At 41.7% G+C, this 13,909-nt stretch overlaps 1 protein-coding gene across 4 annotated transcripts in view; it reads left to right on the top strand.

Annotated features, from left to right (window-relative positions):
* The first annotated feature begins 11,556 nt into the window (after positions 1–11,556).
* The window catches only part of PTER (phosphotriesterase related), a 61,744-nt gene continuing 59,391 nt past the window's right edge, over positions 11,557–13,909 (top strand). For 3 of the 4 annotated variants that reach the window (XM_080918477.1, XM_080918474.1, XM_080918478.1), the window contains exon 1: positions 11,557–11,621. The gene's annotated coding sequence lies outside the window, so the exon portion shown is untranslated. Of the gene's footprint in view, positions 11,622–13,729; positions 13,883–13,909 lie in introns of those variants that run through there. The other variant, XM_080918475.1, reaches the window with a different exon arrangement.

The following is a 13,909-nucleotide window of genomic DNA, read 5'->3' as shown; positions in this document are numbered from 1 at the left end:
TCTTCACACAATGGAAAGGCTGGGCTAGCATCCTGTAGCTTCTTTTATAAAAGCACTACATCTCCTTAAAAGTGTTCCTTATGACCTATTCACATCCAAAGTTCCCCACCACTGTCACATTGTGAAGAAATGTTCAGTGCTTAAAATTTTGTGGGACACAAATATTCACAGCATAAAAATTCGCCTCTTGTCCTTCCCCATCCTCATGTTGATGTTGCAGGCACACACAGCCAGGCTCGGTTTTCAAGTGTCTGCTTGGGGACCAGAACTCATGTGTGTAGAGCATGCTCTCTACTGCACTGAGCTACTTCCTCAGCTCCCAACCCTAACTTTCCCCTTCTCACCAGAAAACAGATTACATTTTGTGGTTTTCAAAACCACTGCTTAAATGCACACAAGCTTAATGCTTTTACTCTTATAATGAGTGTTTGAAGATTTTTTTTTCTTTTTGAGTAGCTTCTGAAGCAGCCCCAACCACTGAGTTTTAATTTGCTCTGTTAAGTAGAGCTCCAGTCAAGGCTGAATATATATGCACAAATAACCACTGTGATTTTAAAATTAAATGTGTTGGTTTTAAGCATTTTGGGGTTCACTTGATGCTAAGAACACTTTCAGCATCTGCTCTTACTATAATGGGAGCAGTGATGGGTTTGCTTGGGTGGGCACTGCATCAAGTCAGCCCTGTGATCCAACAAAGCCTCCTCAAGTAGCTGTGCTTTTAAATCACATTTCTGTCTGACTGAAGGGCCAATAGGTTCTGCTTTAATCAGATTTTTTTTTTTTTTGCTTAGTTTTTTTTTTTTTTCTTTCCACCTTCAGTCATGTTTTCCACTCCATTCAGCGAAATGTTTCACAAGAAGTTTCTACTACCTGTCAGAAGGTGCCATCTGCCCCTTAGATGCTGTGTTAAAATATTTGTGCCTTATGAAGTGCTAATTAACACAACAGCTCGATACTTCTTTCTTAAATTTACTGAAGCTGCTGGTTTCTGGGCTTGGGTTAAAAGCACGGGCTGACATGGCCGTTAATCTTTTACACTTATTCCATGTTTTCTGGACGCTGACAGACATCTTATTTATGCTGATAAGTCAGGCTGTCCTGTTATTTGAAAGAGGAAAGAAAGAAGGCAAGTAAAATGTTAGGGAAATGAACGTTTCCAGGAGTCTACCCTTGCTGAAAGAAATTTAAAACCCTATTACAGAGGGGTCTTTGTGAAATCTTACTATTGTGAAATACTGAACTTTGTCACAGTGTTCTGAAAGAGGTGTCTTAATTACTCTAATTAATGGCATGCATGGAATGCATGGAAGAAGCTTGTCTTTTCTAATAAGCCTTGGTTCATCTCAAACTGCATCTTTTCAATCTTCGCCTTGCCCCTCCCCCTCTGCCTTCCCCCCCCCCCCCCCCCACACACACACACTGGTGAAGAAGGAATATTTAAATAATGGCTTCTGAGGAACCTAAATCTGAACAAGAATCTCTTGGTTCCTGTGTGACCACAGGTTAGGCACGGACAATAAACAGACATGCAAGTTCTCCATGAAGCACTGAGCCTATGCTTAAGCAAGTCAAAAGACTTCCATCCATCCTGCCAGTCAGGTAGAAGAATGTGGCCTTTACTCTTTGACTGGCACGTGGCTGTTTCCAAGCACAGTGCACCCTAGTGGGGCAGAGATAGAGCAGCCACCAGGATCTTTATTCTGAGAACTCTGACAGGGTTCCTGGGACCCTGAATCTAGAACACATGCCCGGAGGCAGAAAATGATGTGTCAAACTCAGCTGCAAAATCAGAGTCCACGTTACTTTCAGACCCTGGGTGTTAAAACCCTGGTTCATTCAAAATAGTAAACAGGCTATTTAACCTTGGTGTCTGTGTTGAGTTAATTAGGGGAGAGATAGGCAAAGGCAGAATCTCTTTACACCATCCCATTACTAACTTCCTTCCATTTCATTGTCTGACAACATCACACACCTCTTATGAAATGATGATGGCTCTGTCAGGTCTCTAGGGCCCATGACTGAGGTCAATACATTTCCATGGGAGAACTCAAGTCCTGTGCAGATTGAGGACCTGATATCCACAGGCTTCCTTGAATTCAGCAGGATGAACAGAGGTCATAACGGCCGTGTGATAATGTCATCTCTGTCAGATTTTTTCACGTGGATGAAAAATGCTATTAGCTGATGTGTATGTCCTTGTATGTATGTGTTGGGGGTGTGTAAGCCCGAGTGTGTGGGTGACACACCACTGTACTTAGAAGACTAGAAAAGGGTGACAGTTGTCCTGCCTGGTGACTCTCTTACTTGTTTAGTGGCCATACCTGAGAATTTCAACTGAGGTCCCTATGCTGACAAACCAAGTGCTTTCACCCACCCAGTCCTTTCCCATCAACTGATTTTAAAGAGAAGTTACATATGAGCAAGTTGATGTTAAAGAATATACATTTGCTTTTTTTTTTTGCTTTGCTTTGTATTGGCAGCACTTTTCTCCTCCCTGGGACCATACATGCACAAGGTGAGGGTAGTGGAGGTACCTGAAGGACAGAGATGTCTCCAGGCATTATAAATGAACAATTGGCACGGAGCTCAGAAGGTGGGGGAGGGGGGAATGAGAGCACCATGAGGCAGCCCACAGACATCAACGGTATTAGTGAGATTGGCAGGAACTTCACTTCACTCCTGGACTTTGTAACACATTTCCTAGGCATTTGATATATTCTTCTGTATCAAACACAGGATTGTCAGATATTTAGAAATGATTGGCTATCAAAGCATTCATATTCTTATATGTCTTATTTAAAAAAAAAAAACAGTACGTTATGAAAATTTCCAAACCATTCTCACATTAAATGATATCTAAATATCACAATAGCAAAAAAAAAAGAAAGAAAAAAGAAAGAAAGAAAGGAAGGAAGGAAGGAAGGAAGGAAGGAAGAAAGAAAGAAAGAAAGAAAGAAAGAAAGAAAACACAAAACACCACACACATCTGTTTAAAGGTGGCTTAAGGAATCTGAAGAAAATGACATTAAATCTGACAGTTTTCCTAGCACTCTGGTTACTATTGACAAGCATGCTACGTTCACTCTTGATTCCAAAGTCCCTTCTGCCTCATCCTGCTTCTCTAAGATCAAAATGTTTTGCCAAGACTCAAGGCTCCTTGAGCTAAAAGCCTGTAGGGTCTGCTTTAGTTGTTTTTCATTTGTTTGTTTGTTTTGTTTTTTGTTTTGTTTTAAATCTCAAAGATGTCTTTGCCTACTGCCATGAGGAGAGAACCAGATACTAGGATTTTGTTTGGTTTGGTTTGGTTTTAGTTTTGGCTTTTAATCTTCTGGCTCTAAAAGTGACCGATTCTGAAACAGTCAAGGAAAGTGTTCACTTGGATTTCCAACAGCCTTGTTATTAAAGCCTCCAGATTCTGACTTACAGTATTGAAGAGGAAGAAAAGTAGTTTTGATGCTAAAATTGCTGGACTACTTGACTCTTCACTTCTTTAACATAGTCAGCCTTTCTTACTGATGGGCCTCTCCCACCTCCTACCCCTCCTCTTTCTGCTTCCTCTTCACACCCCGTGCCTCACATGCTGTGTATCAGAAGCCTGACTTCACTGTGCCTCCATGTTAACTCTTACCTTGCTTCTGGCCTTCTCTATCAGATATTCAAAGCCTTCCCTAAATAATAACATACTTTTATTGAACCCTCTGATGCACACTGTGCTGAACACATTACTAGAATTGCTGACCAGCTCTTGAGGTTTCAACTGTAGCTTCAGCAAATCCTACATTAAAACCTCAAGTTAATTATGAAAATTTTAAACAAAGAAAATTGGCATCTCTGAGTGTAGGAAGCTGCCAGCGGGAAGTGGGGCGCGCGACATCTGAGAATCTGTAAAAGAGAAGTCGGAAGAGTATTTGTAAGACACCCTTAAAGGCTATAGTTTTTAGAATAGGGAGTGGTGCAGAGACAGCCAAAAAATGATATTTTTGTTACTATTAATTGTCATTATACAAATGCCACTGCACTGGAAACATGCTGGGCATTATTTCCAACCCTTTCTCCTTTATTCTTGGTCCAGAATCTGTAATTTCTCTGTGCCTGGTCTAGGTGTGGACCCCTTCTCATGGTCCTTGGACCCTGGACTTCTGCCTGGTGCTTCTTACATGATGTTTTCTTGGAATGTCAAGTCTCAAGGATGGCCTACTTGTTCCTCTCAAACTGCATTGCTTATGCAACTCTTGATCTTTTCTATTTCTCCAAATTCAAACTGTAACTGCCCCACCTATCCACCAGACCTCAGATCATAGCACTGAAGATTTCAGACAAGTTTATCCTTAATGCATGCACCAATCTCTGATGGTGTAAGTTCTTGTACAGCTTCAACATGTAAAGTTTCTCTGTTGCTCCAGGGCAGTTTCTTAGATTCTCATCACCCCCTGTGGAGCACATTTTAAATTTCTCATTGTATGGCATGCCTGGGCCCAACAGAACAAAGGCTGAGAAATAGAATCTTTAATGGAGTGACCATGAACTCCACTATATTACCATTATGATAAAAAGGAAGAATGAATCTTAAAGGCAACCAGAAATTGTCCCCAATGACTTAATAGTACTTTCATTTTATAATGTTATCAGGAATTCCGAGGAGTCCAGGAGTGTTAAAGAACATTATCAAGGAAATTGGAGGTTCCTTCATTGGGTTCTTAATCTCATTAATAAAGGAATTTAAGAAAAGATTCAATAAAAAGTTTTAAGACAATTTTATTAGAGTTTAAAAGGAAAACCCCATGTCAGACAAGTAAAACAATCTCTGCAGCTGTCTAGAGAAGGAATATGGAGAAGAGAAGGAGAAAAGGTCTCATTGTTTGAGTTAAGCCAGCATGGAGTTTATCCACATGGCAGACAAGCAGCTGAAATATGGAAGGAAAGCATAAGCCAAAAGATGAAAAAGTTCATATGTGGAGGCTCTGGCCAGCACATAAGAGACAAAAGACAGAAGAGAAGAAGGAAAAGCTACTCCTTTCTGTGTCGGGATTCAGGAAGGAAGCAACTTCATTGAGGGTGCAGATTTGCTGATACACATATTAAGAAATAGTTATTCCTCCCGTCTCGTTTTCACATTTTAAGGTAAACCTGATTTCCCGAGGAGAGGTCCTTTTGTCAGGTGACTGACTGGTCCAGACCCAAATCTATTAACTTTAAGGAGAAAAACAATAAAATGTCTTCTCCCAGAGGTGGATTCTATTCTTAACTGTAACATATGATGGCCATATAGTGAGGAAAAAGTAAGGTCTTCCAGCAAACAAATAGAGAAGCCAGGCATTGAAGCCAGGTTCAGCCAGGTGTGGCACCATCTGTAAAAGTGCCACATAGTACTGTATAGGCTCCTGTGTTCACCAAGAATGTAGCTGCCTCCAGCACAACCTTCCAAATGAAAGGTTATGACTTTCCCCTTTTTGTTTTCCTGTAAATCAAAACAAAATCTCTAGTTATTTTTAGCAAGAAATTATTTTTCTGTACCCTGTAGAAGAATTTTAATCCAGCAGTAAGGCTACTCTGGGAAGGAATTACACCTATAGACCCAATAGGTTTGTGTGATTGGGCTGAAATGACACACACTTTAATCCCTTTCGCCAAAATCCACACATGTCCTTAGTACACACCTTTAATCCCATACTATGAACATTAAATTAGTTAGTCAAAGGAAGCAAATCCATGTTTGAAATTGAAGTCTAATTGAGGGGCAGCCAAAGTGACAAAGCAGAGAAAGACTTGACAGAGTGAGTCAGAGGTAGGACACCCCCAGCTCTCCTGAGATAGACAGGAAGAAGAGGCTACTTAAGAGCAGCACGGAATGAATCAGGGAAGATGGGCAGTAGAGATGAATTCAGGCAATGTAGTGATGTTCAACTGAACTCAATTGCTTTAGACTTCACTTTCAAACATGACTCTGCTTCCTAACCAACTTAACCTTCATAGTTTGGGATGAAAGGTGTGTACTAAGGGCATTTCTGTATTTCATCCAGAGGGATTAAAGAAAGTTTTTCTTAGCAGAGCAATTTAGTGAGAAGCTGAAAGAAACCCATTTGAATCAGTCAGCTTGGAGAGGGGTTTTGAGCCAGAACAGGTGAATTGAAGCAGCCACCCAGAGTTCAGAAAGTACTAGAAAGGGTGAGCTTATTCAGCAGTAATAATTATTACAGTTACATCTGGTGAATAAAAGTTACTTTGACAATGCTCTACAATTACTCTCAATATTAACAAACTAACCAAACACAGACTTAACTGCAATGGAAGGTAGAGAATGTAACACCGCAATGTATGGAAAAGATGGAGAAATGAGTAGTGATCAAGTAATCACCTAATAAAACTGTATAATGCCTACAAACTCCAAATCCATTAATCTAATTTAAATACATTTTAAACAATGAGACATGATTTAAATTATAGTTTTTAAAATACATACTTTAAAATTTTATGTATATCACTGTTTGCCTGTCAGTATGTGTGTATACTAAAATCATGTATTGCCTTCAGACACCAGAAAAGAGCATCAGATCACTTGGAACTAGAGTTGTAAACTTCCATGTGCATGCTAGGCATAGAACACAGGTCTTCTATATGAACAGCGCACGCTCAACTACTGAACTATCTCTCTACCCCAAAAGAAGACCTTTCATTTAACACCAGATGAAAGAGACAAGTGAGCGGAGGTGCTCTAATTCATGGGTTATCTACAAACAACTGTTTAAGGTCAAATATGTTTGCTGAAACAAAATAGTATTTCATTACTTCAGCTTTTTAAAGTGCAGTTCAGCGACATGGAGAATAGTTGTGCTGCTCTGAGCATCTATCCCATCATCCAAAGTGAAACTGTATATCCAATAAGTAATTTCTCCTCTCCCATTCCTTTTCTCCTATTACCTGGTACCATTCTACCTCCTGTTCCTATGAATTTAAGTATTCCAAGCAAATCATGTATGTAACATGATATAGCACTATGTGAACAGGCCAGTTTCCTCAGCACTGTGTGCATAGACCAGTGTGCGTATCTGTCTACCTGTCAGTAGACAGTCCACGTGCTTCCTTACCTTTAGAGATTGTGAACAATGATGCCATGGACACAAATGTTTGAATACAGGCCTCATTTCATCCCTTGGATATTGCCTTGTTAGGTTTTCTATTGCTTCAAAACACCATGACATGAAAACAAGTTGGGGGAAAGGATTTATTTGGCCGAGACTTCCACATTGCTGTTCATCACTGGAGGAAGTCAGGAAGGAGCTCAAATGGGACAGAATCTTGGAGGCAGGAGCTGATGCAGAGGCCATGAAGGGGTGCTGCTTACTGGCTTGCTTCCCATGGGTTGCTCAGCCTGCTTTTTTATAGAACTTAGGATCATCAGCCCAGGAATAGATCCACCCACCATGATCTGGGTCTTCCCCTATTGGTCACCAATAGATAAAATGCATCATACCTGGATTTCTTGGAGGCGATTTCTCAACTGTGATTTGTTCCTCTCTGATGACTCTAGCTTGTATCAACTTGACACAAAACCACCCAGTACAAGATAAATACCAAGAAGAGAAATCCCTGGATTGTGTGGTAATTTTGATTCTTTTCTTTCTTTTATGAGGAACTTTTTCACAGTAGGGTGTGGTTTGGTTTTTCAAGGAAGTCCTGGCTTACTGCAAAATCACTTGCAATCCCCTCTGCCTTGGCCTCTTAAGAGCTGGGATTATAGACATGATTGACAGGCCTCACTGTGCCAAAATATCTTTTGAATACAAAGTGGCTACTGATCCCTAAGAAAGCTAGTCTAATCACCTATAGACATTCTTCTCAGTAAAAGTTTCACTCAACTGGAAGATTGTGTGTTCTCAATTTAATTTTTCATAGCCAAAGTGATTTTAATTTATTTTCCCATTATCTCATTATTATGATTATTATTTTTTGAAGTGCTGGTGATTGAATTCAGGATCCTGCACAGACAAGCCTTACTTCATTATTAAATAGATAAAGTACGTTGAATACTGACTTTGGGGGAGATTATATAATGAATAGGAATTGAACATAAAAATGACATGCTGAGAGATTGGTCTGGTCTTTTTATGCATTGGTCTCTAGAACATTTCCTAGAGAGGACAGGAATGGCTCACATGCCTCCCCACACTCTGATCAAAACCAAAACTCAAGCCCCATAGACTCGACTGCCTAATTAACAATTAAACTCTGCGGTAACAGCATTTACACCAGACATGCTTCACCCTGGCTGTGCTCTGCATCCTCATCTTCCTGATGCTTTTCTGGATTACTCCAGGTTTTGTCGTCTAGAGTGTTTCTAGAAACTGTTTGTGTACGTAATTAAAACAACTCCCTGGGATTGTGAAAATTCTGGTTATTTCTTGCATGTTAACCCAAATGGCAAGGGGCTGTGAAGGTCTGGATTTGATCTTATCCTCTTTCTGGCATAGAAACAGTCCAGTTAGAGTTGAAACTCAAAGACCTGGTGAGAACGGAAAGCAAACGCCGTGGAAATGAGTATGTGTTTGAACTAAATCCTTAACTGGGAGGCTGACTTAGAAACCTTTGGTTCCTTAATAATGTGAGTTTTTTAAGCCTCAGTATTTCATCATGGACATTGTTACCCCAGGACTCAAACCCATCTCCAAAGTGAGTTTCCTCAGAACAAAGATCTAAATACTAAGAGGAACACAAGCTGATGTGTGGTCACCACTGAGTGTTAATCAGCACACCACTTCCCTGGCTGCCATTCCTCTTTCAGTATACAAAACTAATAGATTCAGAGGTCAGAAAAAAAGGTTGGTTTTTTTTTTTTAATTTTTACATTTTTAAACAGATTCAGGATATCTTCTGTGACATAACATCTTCTACATGTGATGGGAAAGTTGCAGCCACCCATAAAATGTTAACAACATGGCTGCCAAAATAAGACCTGAGAATGACAATCCCATGTGACACGCCCACAGGGGTGCAAGAAATCTCACATGGGCCTACTCACAGATGAAGCATTGAAACGAATAGCTGTTAAGGAGGAAGAACTGGTCTTTTCCAAGAAATAGCTCCCAGACAATAGATCCACCCCCAAGTGGTCACGCCTACATACATATAACATAGGAGTGAAACTAAGTGAATTCAGCAGGTTTTATTTGTAATGTATGCGTATGTATGACAATAATCATTAAAGATTCAGAAGCCATGGATTTGAAAAGGAAAAAGGAGTATATGGGAGAAATTGAGCGGGGGGGAGGGGGGGAGAAAGGGAAAATAATGTAAATACAATAGTTTCTATATGAAATCATAATAAGTAGATATCTTATTACTTACATTTATGTATCTGTTACAGACCTGCACATGTCAGGACAGGTGCCTAAGGAAGCCAGAGAATGCTGTTGAAGCCTCCGGAACTGGAGTTCCATGAAGTTGTGAACTGCTCAGCCTGGGTGCTGGAAGCTGAACTGGGGTCTTCTGCAAGGGCAATAGAAGAGCCACCTCTCCAGCCACTACTGTTTTTTAAACTTTAACAGTATTTGCTATTTAACTAGCAGCAGCATACAAAGGACATGCAATACACATCAAGACAACAACATACAACCGCATACAACATGCTAGAGTGCTTCGCAGTTATCTTCGGGCTCACTTTGCTGGGGGGAAAGAGTGTTTAAATATAAATAAACAGCTTACAAATTAATTTGCAATCTCATGGTAGCTGTTTCTCTCAACGATAAAGAAAGCCTATGGTCCTTTTCCTTCAACAGGACCTTTTTAAGGTGCAAAAGCCCAGAAGTAAGAGCCTGCATGTGAAATCCAAATGCTGCTCAATGGATTTCCTGTGGGCGTGGAGAACTTCATGATTTCCATAAAGGAAAACCTGAAGTCAGTTTTTAACATGAACCTTGTGCATAATTCCGTCCCTGGCATCGTGGACTGCTGAAATACCGAACATTATAAATAATGGACTCTTAGGCCTCTCTTTAGCATCCATTGTCAGGTACACATTTATACGGCTTCATGGTTGCCGTGCGAGCAATGAACAGTGGTAGCCTGCACTGAAATCACTCCCGAAGCCTTCCTCTACCCATCTATTCACTATACAATCTCAGTGTGAGCCCTACTCATAGGAGCAATTCTGTACTTCCTAGCTTCGACATTTATTCTTGTCACTCTTAGTTTCAGACCCTAGTTTATTCTAGGATTAGCCTAGCTACATTTTTCTCAGTATCCGCCCCTTACTCACCCCTTTCTCAAGGGCTTCTCATACTGAAGAATAGCTTAAAAAGAAAAGTAACTGAGGACAGAAGGAACAAGAAACTGTGTAACTTTTCTCTTTCTTTGCCTTCTGACTTGAATAAAAGTTTCCTTTCTGCCCTCCAATCAGAGCTCCCTAAGAAGGTATGCTATCACGGTTAATGTAAACTGGATTTTAGTCCTGACCTGGAACTTGAAGAGCATTCTCTAAGTCTGTTTCCTTGTCTATAACCAGAGAAAAAGGTCATATATAGGTTGTTCAAAAGTGTCATATGACGCAGGTGAGGGTGACCTGAATTCCATCCCAGGACTCATGTAGTGAGAGGAAAGCCGAGGAAACCTGTTCTCACCTAGACACACACACACACACACACACACACACACACACACACGTACATAGATAACATGTAATAGCTTTTAAAGACATAAAAACCTACTTTTAAAGTTAAGCAGAAAGCACACTGATGTCAAAGTGTGACAGAACTACCTTCAGCAGGTGTCAGTTCTCAGCACTCAACCCGTCTATCTTAGAAATGACTGCTCTTCCTTCTGCCTCTTTCCCTCCGATTTCAGATCAAAACGAACTGGGAGCTCCGTGCAGAAAGGTATCACTTTGTATTGTGACAGCAGCTCCTGGGACCATGATCTGCAGGCTAGTGCGTATTTACTAAGCTTGGTTCAATGACACCAAGTACTAAGGTGTCACCAAGATAAAACAGAAGGCAAGACTTAAACAACAACAGCAAAAATCAACAAGAAAGAGAAAACCAGAACTCTGTGTGTTAATCATTGGGATCCTAAACGTGGCATAAAGTCAACTTGGCAAAACTTGTCTTGGAGGACACAGAAAAAGTTACTCAAGGAGTCCTTATTTCCAGGCTGGTTTATAAAGAATTGAGACCTGGGGGAAATCCATACCTTCCTTTCCCCTTGGGGATGGAGAAATAGGATAATTAGGGTGTAGATTGGGTGGGCTCCTAACCCAGCCTCCAGGAGCAGTTTAGCTACAAACTTCAGGGCCTCCAGCTCAGCCTAGACCTAAAAGACTGCTTGAGAGAGCAGAAACCTACTGGGCGTGGTCTCAGAGCTGACGTGACCTCGCTGGGCGTGGCTTTGAGCCTGACTGGGGCGTGACTTGGGGGGTCAGTGGGGGTGGAAAAAGCTAGTGGAATAGGCAAAATGGGAGGGACAAGGACGGCTGCAGGGGGAGGAGGCTTTGAGGGTGGGAGGAGAAGAGGGACAACCTAAAGGGAGGGGGGAGCGGACCTAGCTCAAGTTCCCTGGGGAGAAGGCGGTGCACTACGCGGGAGGAAGGAAACCCCGGAGCTGGTTAAGTAGCTGTGGACCCGGTAGGAAAGGTGGGGACCTAGGCTTGAAACTCAGGGCTTGCCACCCAAGCAGCCACGTGGAGCCCCACCCTGGCAAAGGGAAAGCTGCACGGTGGCTCTGCCACCTTGCTCCAAAGATCTTTGATTTGCAAAGACTATGGGGCCTGGCTTCAGGAGCTCGAGCCTTGGGGAACTTGGCCTGGGCTCAGCGGGCACTGATCTCCCCAATTTAGGGTCTCCCAAGGTCTAACTTGAAAGCTCAGGGCCATGAGAGGGTCCCCTTGCTTTCTTGCTCTGTTCTGCTTGACTGCTGAGCTCTAGGGACCTGTTGGAGCAGCTGTGTTCTCCCTGCATGGGAGGAAATGGAAAGAGGGGGCGTCTGTTCCCTGCTCGGGTTTCTTTAACAAACGTTAACACCAGAATCCTCCTTCTGGAGCGTTTCAGACTCCAAAGATATCTGAGCAAAGTTTGTACAGCTCTGACACCGAGAGGTGGCTGTAAAAAGGCCTTAGATATAGTGATACCTGCCCGGGCGGACATCTTCAGATGTCCTCCGAAGTGATAAGTGTTTACCTTTAGACAAGCGACTGAGAAGTGTTTACTTTGTATCCTCAAGGATCCTGCTTTCATTGCCACTGAGAAGGAATAAGAGTGGTCCCGGGACTATACACCCACTTGGGCCATTTCATTTTAGTTTACAGAGACAGAAGGGATGTCCAACAGTATCCTTGAGGCCTGGTGTCATTCTATAAATAACCAATTTTCTTCAACAAAAAAAAAAAGAAAAAGGGTAGGGATGAAGGGAAGAAGAGAAGAGAGGGGAGAGGAGAGAGAGGGGAAAGGGGGGGAGCAGTGCACACCTGAAAAGAAAAAGATCAGACTATTTCTGATTGTCAATCGGTCAGATAACAATTTTGAAAAAGCTAATTTGAACACCAGATTCAGCAAGTGCATCTTTATGAAATTATGTTTTTGTTTGTTTATTTTTTGTTTTTGTGGAGGCTGGATGTTATTTTAGAGTTATCAAAGTAACTAAAACATATTATAGGTAGTTATGGAATAAAAGGGAAGACAGATTTTATTTGTTTCTGGTTTCTGACTCTTGGGGATGTCCAAGTACTTATCTTTCAAAATTTAGTTTAAGTTAGCTGCCCGGGGTGGTACCTAACTCTACACTCTAATTCATTACACAGCCTTGCCCGATAGCTCCATGGTATGGATGAGCAAGATCAGGCACGGTGTTGAAGCCATACTGCTGGAAGGTGTTAGGAGCAGGGGTTTGTTTGATTGTTTGTTCTCTGATTCCTAAGCCTGACCTCCCAGCTCTTAGACTGTCTCCACCTTGAACATTATAGGCCTGTCCTACCTCCTACGTATACCTCATGAACTGGGATACAGCATAAGAACCATTTCTAGCTTGGTACACCTATACAGACTACACCTATACAAGCTACTCAGGAGGCTAGGAGCAAGTCCGAAGCCAGCTTGGGCTACAGAATAAGACCCTGTGTCAAAGCAAAAACATTGAAAAAGAGATTTGGGTGCAATACCTGCCTAGCATGCACAAAGCCCAGTGTCCAACCCCCAACAATTAAAAAAAAATAACCTTATTTAAAGAGAAAGGATGGCTGCAGGTTTACAGAACTCAGACCTGTCTGATCTGTAGTCACAGAGCTCTGAACAAGTTGCTTGTCTTTCCTAGGCACATAGGCGCCCTTGATCCTCAAGTCTTCACTCAATGTAATACCCTATGGATCTATGAAAATGAGATACTGCTTTTAGTTAATGGTATTTCGGTCACATCTGCTGGTGAAATTACAAGGTGTCCAGGAAGGGTTACTTTATTCAATCAATAAATATGTACTCCGTGCCTGAATAAAGGCGGCAGAGTCTTGTGTTTATATTCTGTTTAGGAATGAAGGAGCCACCAAACAAATATACATAATAACATCTGATTTAACTAATGTTCAGATACAGCCTGTACGTAGGGGGCTGGGAGGGGTAACAGCAGATGGTGTGTGCTTTGGATTTTGTGATGGGCTCTTCTCAACAATGTGGATTCTTATGTAGGAAGAGAAGAAGAACTTAGAGACACTCCTTTTACTGGGACCTACGAGGGCAAAAGAGGTGTGAAAAAACTTGATGAATTCTAGGAACTTCTGGAAGGTTTCAGTGTCTGGCTCAAGAGGAAGTTGGAGATCCAGGTGGAAGCAGGTTCAGTAGGGATTTGTGCCATTTGGAAAGGACCCTGGCGTTCAGTGTTCGTCATGACACGGGGGAGTGATATGAAGGTGGGTATGGTGAAGACCAAACACAGT

This window comes from Micromys minutus (assembly GCF_963924665.1).
Source record: "Micromys minutus genome assembly, chromosome: 6".
In the NCBI taxonomy this organism is placed as follows: Eukaryota; Metazoa; Chordata; class Mammalia; order Rodentia; family Muridae; genus Micromys; species Micromys minutus.
This window is presented reverse-complemented; position numbering and strand designations above follow the sequence as displayed.